General features: G+C 49.1%; 1 pseudogene; it reads left to right on the top strand.

Annotated features, from left to right (window-relative positions):
* Window positions 1-2,063: 2,063 nt before the first annotated feature.
* LOC146353717 (aquaporin-5-like) overlaps window positions 2,064-12,220 on the top strand; it is a 13,582-nt pseudogene continuing 3,425 nt past the window's right edge.

Below are 12,220 nucleotides of genomic sequence, written 5' to 3'. Positions count from 1 at the left end.
CTTCCAAGTGTGGAGGATGGGGCTTCCCTATGCTGCCTCCAAGGCAGCACAGACTTGGGGGAGGCTAGTTTTCCAGGAACCAACACTGGAGCATGGGCTTCGAGGTCGGTTCCCAGAAAAGAGCATATCCTATGGCCCTCTAGACAGTGTCTAGTGGCCGTAGGATTGCTCCCGTAAGCATCCCTCCCATGGAAATCAATGAAGTTCTTGTGGCTGTGATCCTATGCATACTTATTTGGGAGCAAGCCTCATGGAACAGAACATGAGTTATTTTGAATAAACCTGCATAAGATCAGGCTGAACAGCCTGTGACTTGATCATGCTCTTTAATTTTAAAATAATACTCATCATCATCTAAATAATAAATAATAAATGATAAGTTATTAATTGAAGAAATAAGAAATTATTTGATAATGATAAACCTGTCTAAGATCAGACTGTCCATGGCTTGATCAAGCCCTTTAATTTTACAATTCAGAAATTACATCTGGTGTCTAGATGTGCATTCAGAATGTGAGCATTGGCAGGAGATGTCATTCCACTAAATTAAAATGTGAGGGAAATCCTCACCCCACCTGCCACCAATTGTTTTAGCAAGTGCAGGTTCCTCTCTCTAAAATAGACATTGACCTGATCTGGACAATTTAAAAGGGTGGTTGTGGGCACATTTACTTGGGGGTGAGCCCCACTGAACTGAGTAGGATATAGTTCCATGTTGAGATGCGTCATAGGTTATTTCTCTACCCATCCCACCCAGTTCACTTTGGATTGACTCAGAAATAAGCCGAGCTATTCCCCCCCCCCTCAAAAACTGGCCTTGCTATGGAAAAACTATGTTTCCCAGGGGCCACTGGGGCCTTTTGTCCTGGTGAATTGCAGCATCCCCGAAAGGGGAGAGAGGGAGAGCTCTGACTCCTTCCCTCTACCTGCGGCTGGAATGCCACAGCTGCTGCTTCCCTCATTTTAAAGGGAAGGAAAAGGATTTGGCATGCGTGTGCTCAGCCAGAAATTCTTCTCTGGCTCAAAGGAGAAAGGGACGGCAGAGGATGAGATGGCTAGATAGCATCACTGATGCAATGAATATGGACTTGAGCATGCTCCAAGAGAGAGCGCAGGACAGGAAGTCCTGGCATGCTATGGTCCATGGGGTCACGAAGAGTCGGACACGACTGAACGACTGAACAACAACAACAACAACAACAACAAAGTTCACTTTGGGGCAAGCATTCTGACCCCCAAAGCTCATAGCCAGGTCTGGATTTGGCAAGCTTCATCAGGTTGCAAGAAAGCTTGCAGAGGACTGAGCAGACAAGAGTAGGAACAACGTGAAACTGTCCAAAAAACCCCTAACGCAGCCCATGCTAATTTAACCAGTTACACAGTCACCAGTCTATCTGTATGGTCATGTCACAACTAGCAGTCACCCTAAAACTATTTGTGTGGCTCTGTTGGATGTGCTACGTGAGACCTGCACAGCTTGTCACCTACCAAGCCGAACACAGCCCCCAGCAATATTCTGCGGACTACCATGCAATACAAGGTACATGACAGCACCTCCATTTCAGCTGTACCTGGCAGCAGCAAAAGCAAACTTCTTCTTGAGCCTTGGCCCCTGGCAGCCTGCCATACAAAACTGGAGAGATGTCTTTCGGTTGATGGGCCAGGTCTGTGTTATGCAAAGGACCTGAGAGGAGGATGCAAATCCTGATGAAAGCAAAGGACCTTTAGCAGCAGGAATGCACATGCCGAGCCCACACAGAATCAGCGTTGGGAACATTGTGCAGGAGGAACCCTCTGCATTCAGTGGAAAGTCAAACAGGGCCATAAATCACGGGCTGAGAAAATGTCAGAGTTAAGCATTACTAATAAAGAAGGTCAGGATTTGGGAGACAGGAGATGGGCACTTACCAAGGAGCTCCAGCTCCCAGTCCCACCCCATTTTTCATTCTTTCCTTATGCCTTCCCTATATATACTCTACCCATCCTTCCTGCAGAAGAAAGCGAGAGTGCAAAAGGACCCTTTCTGCATTGTGCATCCACGTTCCCTTGCTGTCGCTTCCACCATGAAGAACAAGGCTTGCTCCTTGGCCTTTCTCAGGGCTGTAGCTGCAGAGTTCTTGGCCACCATGACCTTTGTCCTGCTTGGGGTGGGCTCTGCCTTAAACTGGCCCTCTGCCCTGCCAAGCATCCTGCAGATCTCACTGGCATTTGGCTTGGCTATAGCCACTCTTGTCCAGTCGGTGGGCCACATCAGTGGGGCCCACATCAACCCAGCAGTGAGCGTGGCCCTCCTTGTTGCACAGAAGATTTCAGGGCTGCGAGCCGCGGCCTATATCGTGGCTCAGCTGGTGGGAGCAATAGCGGGCGCAGGGGTAATATACCAGATTACCCCTCCAGCGATCCGAGGAGGCCTGGCTGTCAATGGGGTAAGTGCTGCTGATGAGAGCACTTCCATGGTTGTGACTGAGAAAAATGTTGGGAAGAAAGTCCCACTCAGTTCAGTGAGTCTGACTTCAAGGTAAGTGTGCATATAGGGTTGAGCCATGTAAAGCTACCTGGACAGAATATGTGCTGTTCTCCCCTGGGTGAATGGACATAATACCATTGATCACCATTTTGTGGTCCAGGACCATCCTACCGACCCATTAGCTTCATAGCTAATTTATAGTTCTGTGACAATGGAGACTTCAGAATCCAAACTGTTTCATTAGAGTGCTATAGCTCAAGGGTGGGCAGAAAGTAGATCTCCAGATGTTTTGGACTTCAACTGCCAGCATTCTTGACCATTGGCCATGCTGGCAGGGGCTTCAGGGAGATGAAGTCCAAAACATCTGGAGATCTACCTCCTTCCCACCCCTGCTATAGGCGATCTTTGTGGCTCTTCCAAACAGGGGGTTCATAGTAGGGATGTACGAATCCCTTACCTGGTTCTGGTCGGGGCATCTGCTGGGGGGGGGTGAGGCGCTCTGTCCCTCCCCCCGGAATCCTCGATGGGGGGGAGGCGATCCGGTCCTCCCCCCTGGAATCCTGCCTGGCCGGCTCTGCTTCGCGACGGCTCCGCGGAGCAGCCAGCCAGGGCTGTCCGCAGCTGGCCAGGGCTGTCCACAGCCAGACTTCCGGCCGTGGACGGGCTGCTGCAGACGCAAATGGCGGCCATTGTAGCAGCCGCCATTTGTGTTCTTCCAGGCTGCTGTGATAGGCTACGTAAGTATTTACGTAACCTATCACGGCATGCCCCCCTCCAAAACAAAACAAAAACGGTGTACGCAAATGGTGGCGGCTACGGCAGCCACCATTTGCGTTCCCTATTTTTCGCCGTTCTAGCCTCTGTAAATATTTACGTAGGCAATTACGGCGAAAAAAAGGGGACCGCAAATAGCATAGTGGGTGCTATTTGCGTTTCTTTTTTTTCGCCGTAAAAGCCTACGTAAATATTTATGTAGGATAAAACGGCGGGGAAAAAAAGAACGCAAATAGTGCCCACTACGCTATTTGCGGTTCCCTTTTTTTTCGCCATAATTGCCTACGTAAATATTTACGTAGGCTAGAACGGCGAAAAATAGGGAACGCAAATGGCAGCCACCGTAGCTGCTGCCATTTGCGTACGCTGGGTTTTGGGGGGGGGGTTAGCTGTGATAGGCTATGGAAATTCTTACGTAGCCTATCACAGCTGCAAGGACGGCAATGGTGGCCGCAGCAGCCCGGCCACAGTCAGCCAGGAGACCAGCCGCCACTGCCGGAGCCGTTGCCGCCGGAACTGCTGTTGCCACCGCCAAATCCTCTGCATCCGCCCCAGGTAACTTCCATCCCGGGGGATTCCGCAGGGGTGGCGGGTGGGCAGGAGGCCGTTCCGCCACGGGTTCCTGGGGGCCGGATTCTACAGAATCCAGCCTCACTGGAATCCGTGGCAGAATTCTCTGCCATCCCTAGTTCATAGGCTTGGAAAGGAAAGGAAAGGTTCCTCCTGTGCAAGCACTGGGTCATTACTGACCCCTAGAGGGACGCCGCTTTCGCTGGCGTTTTCCTGGCAGACTGTAGCGGGGTGGTTAGCCATGGCCTTCCCCAGTTGTGGCTACCTTTCCCCCCGCAGGCTGGGTACTCATTTTACCGACCTCGGAAGGATGGAAGGCTGAGTCGACCTGAGCCGGCTACCCGAGACCTGGCTTCTGCTGGGATCGAACTCAGGTCGTGGGGAAAATTTCGGTTGCAATACTGACGCCTCCCACTCTGCACCATGCGAGGTTCAAAGGCTTACGAACAGCTATTTACAACTGTGAGAGGGGACCCTTTGACTGTCTTGAGCCCTTGCCAGATCTGGTCTGTAGCTCATTTGTGTAGGTTGGAGGTCAGATGGCTGGAGTGCTGCCCAAAGCTTGATCTGTGCTGAAGAATTACCGAGAATGTTTGTGACTGTATGAAAGGGTGACAAGCAGGGGATTCTCCTTGTCCTCAGCCACAGACACTGTGAAGAACAGAGTAGCACAAAACTGTTTCCGGTTATTTGAGCATCCTGGTGAATCTAGACTAGCTACCCCCAACCTAGTGCACTCCAGATGTTTTGGACTATAACACCCATCATTCCTAGCCATTAACCATGCTGGCTGGGGCTGATGGGAGTTTTTGCTCAAAGCATCTGGAGGGTGCCAGGGTGAGGAAGTCCAAGGTTGAGCAGAATGTAGATCTCCCAATGTTTTGGACGTCAACTCCCAGCATTCTTGACCATTGGCCATGCTGGCAGGGGCTTCTGGGAGTTGAAGTCCAAAACATCTGGAGATCTACCTCCTGCCCATCCCTGATCGAAACCATCTACAGATGAGTGCTATGACAAGTTTTTCACACTGGCCTAGTCTATCTTTGGGTAGGTATCCCAAGGTTGGATACCTACCCAATATTCCCTTGCTTGACATAGGGTGCTTCCAGATGCCATCTTCCCCAGCAATGGCAACCACAATTCCAGAAACAGAGTAGGAAGAACTTCACAGAAGTTCTGTGGTTGCAACCTTGATATAATGCAGTAGTCCTTTAAATTTCCATATGTAGCCACAGCTTCTCCCACCCCTTCCACCCCAGTCCTCCCTCATATCTTCCACTCACTGGACAATGCACTTAGGATCCTGCTCATTACATCGGCAAGCAGGAAGGGACCCTCAGAAGACTTGTCAGGAAGCCAGTGCTGCCTCATTCGCATTATGTCTGGGAATGTAAAGCAGAGGTGGGCCTAAAGTACATCCCCAGATGGTTTGGACAAACTCCCTGCCAGCATGGTTAGTGGCCAGGAATGCTGGGAGTTGAAGTCTAAAACAATGGGAGATCTTCTTTCTGCCCACCTCTGATGTAAAGGTCTATAGTCGGTTCTCCAGGTTGCAACCTGGCAACCTTAGAAGAGTAACTACCTTTAGTGGCAGTAGTTTGTATGATGGCTGCTCTTCTCCCTACTGCCAATTCTGTCAGCACAGATGGGCTAGCAGGTATCAGCAACTGGGATCAACACAGTTGAGATCTGGTTTTTGGGCATGCCAGATTGCTGGTCAAATGTAAAAGCGCACTATAGTTGCTGGAGAAAGGCTTCGTCTGAAAGTGTCATAGTGTTCCCAAACAGGACGTCTGTGCACAATGGAATCCATTGGACCTACTCTAGCAGCTCTGATCCATGCCCATCTTGTCTATTGAAGGTGGGTGCTTCTGGGATGGTGGAACCTCTGCTAGAAGGAACCATTAATCTCTGCCAAAAACGTGTGCCAGAGATGGCCTTAAATCTTCTGATGTCCACCACCTTTTGCTTAGACATGGGAATGCTTGCTGGTCGTTGCTCAGTCTCTTAACCTTTGACATTGGGGGGAAGGTAACTGAAAAGAATGTACAGTTGCAGAATCAGCTGGACTTCAGTAATGTATTGGGGGGATTCTGTTACAGATTTTGGACTCCCCGTGGGATAGAGATGGCACTTGTTAGGATCACAAACTGGTTGCTGCTGATCTTGGAGGAATGAAAGCAGTGCCAACTCCAAGTGTTTGAGGCTCTTGGACAAGACACCCTCAGTGGGCCCCCTCCCTCAGTGAGTCTACCTTCCCACTGCCTTTGTTGCCAGCCGCTCTTGCTCCTCCACCTCTTTCGCATCACTGCTACCACTTGCTTGCTTGACGGGCCTGGAGCCAGGGAGCAAGCAGGCAGCGGCATCTGCTGCTGCTCCTTCTCACCACCACCGTCGTCTGGGCCAGAGTGAGGGGCAGGTGAACAAGCAGGTGGCAATGGTGAAGAGGAGGGGAGAGTCCAGGAGCTCTTGTCGATGGCGCCTTGCTGGGGTGTGAGTCCTCAGCAGATGCCTGACCATGTCTATCTGTCACTGGCCCTGAAGGAAAGACAGCCATCCTGTTTATGTTGGACCTTACGGCAAGATATGACACGATGATCATTCAGTGTCTGGAGCTGCCAGCCATCCACCTGACTTACAGTTACAAGATTAGAGTCAATCAGTGGTAGTGGATGACTGTTAAATTGTTGCCAAGACATGTAAACATGTAGCATCCCTTCAGGTTCCGTTCTATAACCAGGTTGTTCATGGTTGTTCAGGTCAGCATGGTGGGGTTTTGTGAAGAACCTAAGCAACATTCTTGGCTGTGTTCTTTGCATGAAATTCTGTTGTTAGAGGTTGTTGTTCTTGTTAGCTGCCTCAAATGATATAAGGTAATTCTATTTTTGCCCAGGCTGAAATAGCCGCAGCAGCCCATGAGACATGACTGCTATAATTCCTTCTTAAGCTGGAGATGATGGCTGCTCATGGTGTGTTTATTCAGCCCATTGTAGCCTGGGATAAACAGGTTTTGCAGGGTTTTGTATTGTTACAAAAACCTATACAATCTGTTTGACCAATTATGTGTATGTTTACACCATAGGAAGTGATGCCTTTCTCACAGCGCTTTCCATTTTCTTAAAAAAAAAAAAATTCCCCCACCTCTAGCCTAATATGAGCTTTCTGACAATGTTTATCCATCGGTTGCATGGACGCTGACTGGTCTCAAAACAACTGCAATCACAGAACAGCTGCCTGTTTAATAAAACTGGTTTCTAAGGATCTGAAGAGTACAGATCCTGATATTTTTGAGAGCTCTCCTGTAACCTCTCCCGGGGGGCTATCAGACGCTGCCTGTTGTTTTGGGGATCTTGTCATCGTGCCATATGTTGACAGGCAATTGTGCCTTTGCTGTGATAGTTCTCACAGTGTGACTTTTTCCATCTTTATTCTTCCTTTCTGTCTGAGACCCCTTTTATTTTCAAAGTAATTTAAGATAAATTGTTGGTTTCCCTTAAGGGAAGAGGGAATGTTGTCTTGTGATGTGGGTGAGGAAAATCCACACATGCCAAAACCCTCTTTTCTGTGCAGCTGTTACAGGTGCTGGATCTCTGTCCTCAGTTGCACCTGGTCAGCCCAGGCAGAGCAAGCCCCAGAGCCTCTGGGATCAAGGCGCAGGGTTTGCAGGTCAGCGGGTGCAGTGTCCAAAAACACACGCCCTGAGACTTCTCTTCCTTTAGAGGTTAACTGCTAGCTGAGCTCCAGCAAAGAACAGTGGCTTAGCTTAATTGCTAGAAAACTCTAGATTTCTCCTTTGGTGCTGATCCAGCTCTTGTTGAAATACGCAGACATTTGGGCCTGGGTGGGAGGCGGTTTCAGAATGACCAGACAGATGAGCACGTAATTAGCTCCGTAATTCAGCAGGCTAGTCGTCAGGCTGTGGCTGCACATTGATGTTTTATGGTGGACCTGACAAGCCATGGAATTGTAAGCAGTTCCTGGAAATCTGCCCCATGGGGGCCACTTTCATTTTGTACGCTAAACACGGCTACAGGAAGAGGATAATTGTGTTGTCTCTGTGATTGCCAAGTGTCAATGGCTGCCTCTCCCAGTTTGTCCTTCATGGGTTTCTTAATCTGTCCAGATGCAAAACGACACCTCAGCAGGACAGGCAGTGGTGGTGGAGCTGATTCTGACCTTCCTGCTGGTCCTCTGTGTCTGCCTCGGCCGACAGCTGCAGAACTGATAACGTGGGCTCCCCGGCATTATCTATTGGACTGTCAGTCACTGCTGGCCATCTTCTAGGGATGAGTGTTGTTATTCCAGGGAGGCGCACGTGCATGCACAAAGGTACAGGGTGTGATTCTTGGATGACTGGACTGCAAGTTCTTTTCCAGCTTCTTCCAGCTGGGGGTGCTACAGCAGCTGTTGAAAGGGTGTATTTGGAGCTATTCTCAGCTGCTCCAGGCATTATTCACAACATGGAGAGTTACTTCAGTTGAACAGTGTTACACCTGTTCTCACTAAGAGCCAATTTACACTTCACCCTCTCCTTTCCAGTAATACGTGTTTGGGGGATCTTTGTGTGTAGGACCAGTGACCTGGTTCCTTCATACAGATATTTATGTCGCATGTATACTTTGTTAGCTGTTCTGGGCTCTTTGTGAGGAAGGGTGGGTATAAATAAAACAAAACAATGTTACTGGTGTGGTCTGGTACCACAGGAAAGTAATACTGCAGGCAAGCGTGAAACATCAGAAGAGTTAAAGGGAGAAAGATGAGCCAATAGTGCAAGCTCCTTTTTAAAACAAGAGACATGCTGCTATACCCAAACACTGCCCACTGCAGAAAGGAAGGGACCTTATATTGCCTCTCAGAATCAGAGATAAGGAGGATGTTCCCCCCCCCACTCCATTTCAGAACAAAAACAGGAGGGAGGAAGCTCAAATCCCCCCTCCCGAATCTCCATGATCCTGATCCAAATTAGGGCTGAGCACACTTATACTCAAGTAAATAAGGCCATTTGGTAATAAGGCAATTAGTGGAACATCTAGTCTGGCCCTAAGTGAACCACTAAGGCTGCAATCCCATACCCACTTACCTATGAGTAAACTTCATTGAATTCAGTGGAACTTTCTTCTGAGTAGACATGTATAGGATTGCACTGAGAGTACACCAGCCACACATTGGTTTCATTCCTACCTTCTTCAGAAGCAACTTTGGACCAGAATGGAGAAAACTATTTTCGCTGGAAGGGAAGGAGAACGTAGTTTCTCACCTTCATAGTCACTCAATACATTTTGCCCATTTTCCAGCCGTTTGCTAGCAGCATATGTTCCTCAGCTCAGGACATTTATCCGGCTTTATTATCTTCCAGATCTATTTCACTGGCTGCTCCATGAACCCTGCACGGTCTTTTGGCCCTGCTGTCATAATGGGAAGCTATCAGGATCATTGGGTAAGCAGAAACGTATGCCTTCCATCTGGCACAGCTGGGGCTGAGTCTTCAAAATGAGGTTCACTGCGCCCAGAAATCACTGTCCCACTTTAAGGAGATGAATGGCACAGGGAGATACCCACCCCCCCAGCTTCCTCAACCTTGATTTGGGCCAAAATTCCAGGGCACTAGACTAGAAAATGGGTGCAGAGAGGGAGAGAACAGAACTGCTGTATTGGTTTCATGGGCTGGCACATGGATGAATGGCCGAGGCATTAATTAGAAGTATACAAACAAGACTCAGTTCTTGTTGGGGCATGTCTTAATGAAAATCAGTTGCTTATGAAGTATGAGTGCTGATAGTGATATATAAGCTGTGGACTTATCTTAGGGCCTGCTTGTTCCGTGATCCTGGGATAATCATTCTTGAACTAGCTTCAACATCCAATTTGCTTACATGTTCAAGTGATGAATTAGAGCTGAAGTGAAGTGAGCGAAAGTCAGCCAACCCGGGCAAGATCAGGGTCTCTTGGCTCACCTCTCTTTCAGTTGGGATAAGCAAGAGCAGAATCCCTGAGAGCTCGGAGTTCACAGTAGAGAAGCACAATGACTTGAGAATGAACGACCTTGGAGAGCCATTAAGGCGCTGTGGCTGGGGTGGTGGCTGATACACCATGAAATTCCTTTTGTCTCATAAACCAGGGGTGGGGAGTCTGTAGCTCTCCAGATGTTGTCAGACTCCAACATCCATAAGCCCCAACCAAGGATGATGGGTGTTGTGATTTAATGACATCTGGAAAGCTGCATGTGCCCCAACCCTGTTGTAAACAGAGGTTGCTGTCTCAGGATAACAAACCTGGGGTAACAATCTTTGAATCTTGATCTGGGGTTGGATACAGATTTAAGCTGAGTCAGCTGTGCTGGCAGAACTGGACTTCCACGCCCCCGCTTCCTATGGCAGCCCCTCCAGCCCCCTGACAGTGCTATAAAGGGTGTCAGGAGACCCCACTGAGCTGTGGTATGAGGGAGGGGGAATCCCCTCAAACTGGGCAGAGAACCCTTCTGTGAGTGGAGCCTTTCCTCTGGAGGAGGGCAGATCCTGGATACAAGCCAAGGTAAGTCCTCCAGAACGTTTACCTGTGTTGGCCTGGATGTGGTATCAGGTCCTTCACTCTGCTTTTCCACTGAAAGAAAATTGTTAGGCTCAGAATAATAATTTTTAAAACTGTCTCCTGTAACTATAAACAACTGTAACAAATAATGCATTGTTTTGAAGGCTTCCATTGCCCCCTGAGAACTGAATTATACTGAGCATGGAAGCATTTAAAGGCATACCTCCCTGTGGCCAAGAACAAGATCCATCTGATGTTTTGGCTGGAATGGTAGAAGTGGGATGCCCAGAATGTGACCAGGAGCTCAGTAAATTGTATATCATCCCTGGCAGCTGCTGCTGTTGATAATGCTGAAGCATGTTGTCAGGAGCTGGCCATAAGTAACATGAACAATGAGCAGGAAATACGGGAAACGTTCAGTGTAACATTTTATACCAGGGATGGGCAACATGTGGCCCTCCAGATGTTGTTGGACTGCAACTCCCATCAGCCCTAACCACTGCCTATGCTGGCTGGGAGTTGCAGCCCAGCATCTACAACTCCCATCAGCAATACCCCCTGCTTTATACACTGGTGAGAAATCTGTACCCTGCTGCATTTCCTCTGAACAGCTCAAGATAATTTGACTTTATAAATACAATGCTGACCATTGGTCATGTTGGCTGGGGCTCATGGGAGTTGGAGTCACAACGATATCTGGAGGGCCACAAGTTTGCCACCCCTGCAATAAAGAAAGCCCTCAGAAATGGCCATAAGTTGCTTAGGCCCGCCCCACTCCGTGGCCCCCGCCTCACTGCCAGTTGTCTTCCTTCTGCCATGCTGCTTCCCAGTCCTCAGATAAGCCTTTCCCTCTTGTATGTGGGAAGACTCTCTCTCCCTCCCTCCACATCCCACTGAATTTGGAAGGGCAGGTGCTCAACGTAACAGTCCCCACAGCCACATCCCCACGGGGAGGCCAAAAATTGCAGACAGCTGCATCAATCCATATCAACAAAGCAGTTCTAGCTGTTTTCATCTCCACCAGGAGCAGGTCTTTTGTAAAGCGAATGGGCCTGAATTGCCCATTCAAGACCAAGCCACCCCAAAATACTTTCGTTGCAACAGGGAACAATATTTTGTTGCTGAGAAAATTTGTTTCCCTCCAGCTACTGTGACAATTACAGCTCAGCTCAGAGAGAACAGAATTTGGGGGGAGGGGGGTGATGACTGCAGCATTCCTGCTGACGTGAGGAGCTCTGCTACGTCACTGCTCCCGTGTCAGTCCCAGACCTGTCCTTTCGCGGCTTCGTTGTTCAATTCTTGTAGATTGTAAGCCCTTTGGGGGAAGAGACTCTGTAACGCCTGTGTTCTGTGCAGTGCTAGCGCTAAAATAAATGGTAAATAATGGTAAATAATAACATAATAAATGGTTAAAAGCAACAGCACCAGACTTGCCACCAGACAGGCCCAGGGCTGCCCTGCACTTCCCAGTCCAAATGCCAGTCCTCCCTGGTCTGATGGGGCGTTGAGCCAGCAGAGCAGGGAAATCCCATCCAACCCCACTCTCCACTCGGATGCTGTCTGCAGGGAATTCCCAGAAGCTCTGGAGTTTGGAGCTTCGTCCACAGGTGGTTCCGACTGACATGGAGAGATTGGCTTTATTCAGGAATCAGATTCTTCTGTGATGGGCAAGGTCCTGCGCTCGCTCTGCAACAGCTTGGAGGAGCCAGAGTGTATTAGGGCTTGGGAGGAGAGGACAGTTTCCTGGGCACACCTCCGGAGGCTTTGGGGAGGGAGTAGTGCCCAGTCCTGTCCTGGGCATCAAAAATTCAAGTCGGTGCCTCTGAGCAGCATAGAGGGAGGAGCACTTAAAGAAGAAATGCATCACCACAAAAGAGGGCA

The sequence above is a fragment of the Heloderma suspectum genome, chromosome 2 (genome assembly GCF_057233095.1).
Source record: "Heloderma suspectum isolate Gila_16-S chromosome 2, 16-S_ref, whole genome shotgun sequence".
Taxonomy (NCBI): domain Eukaryota; kingdom Metazoa; phylum Chordata; class Lepidosauria; order Squamata; family Helodermatidae; genus Heloderma; species Heloderma suspectum.
The sequence above is the reverse complement of the archived record's forward strand: the minus strand, read 5'-3'. Positions and strand labels throughout refer to the sequence as shown.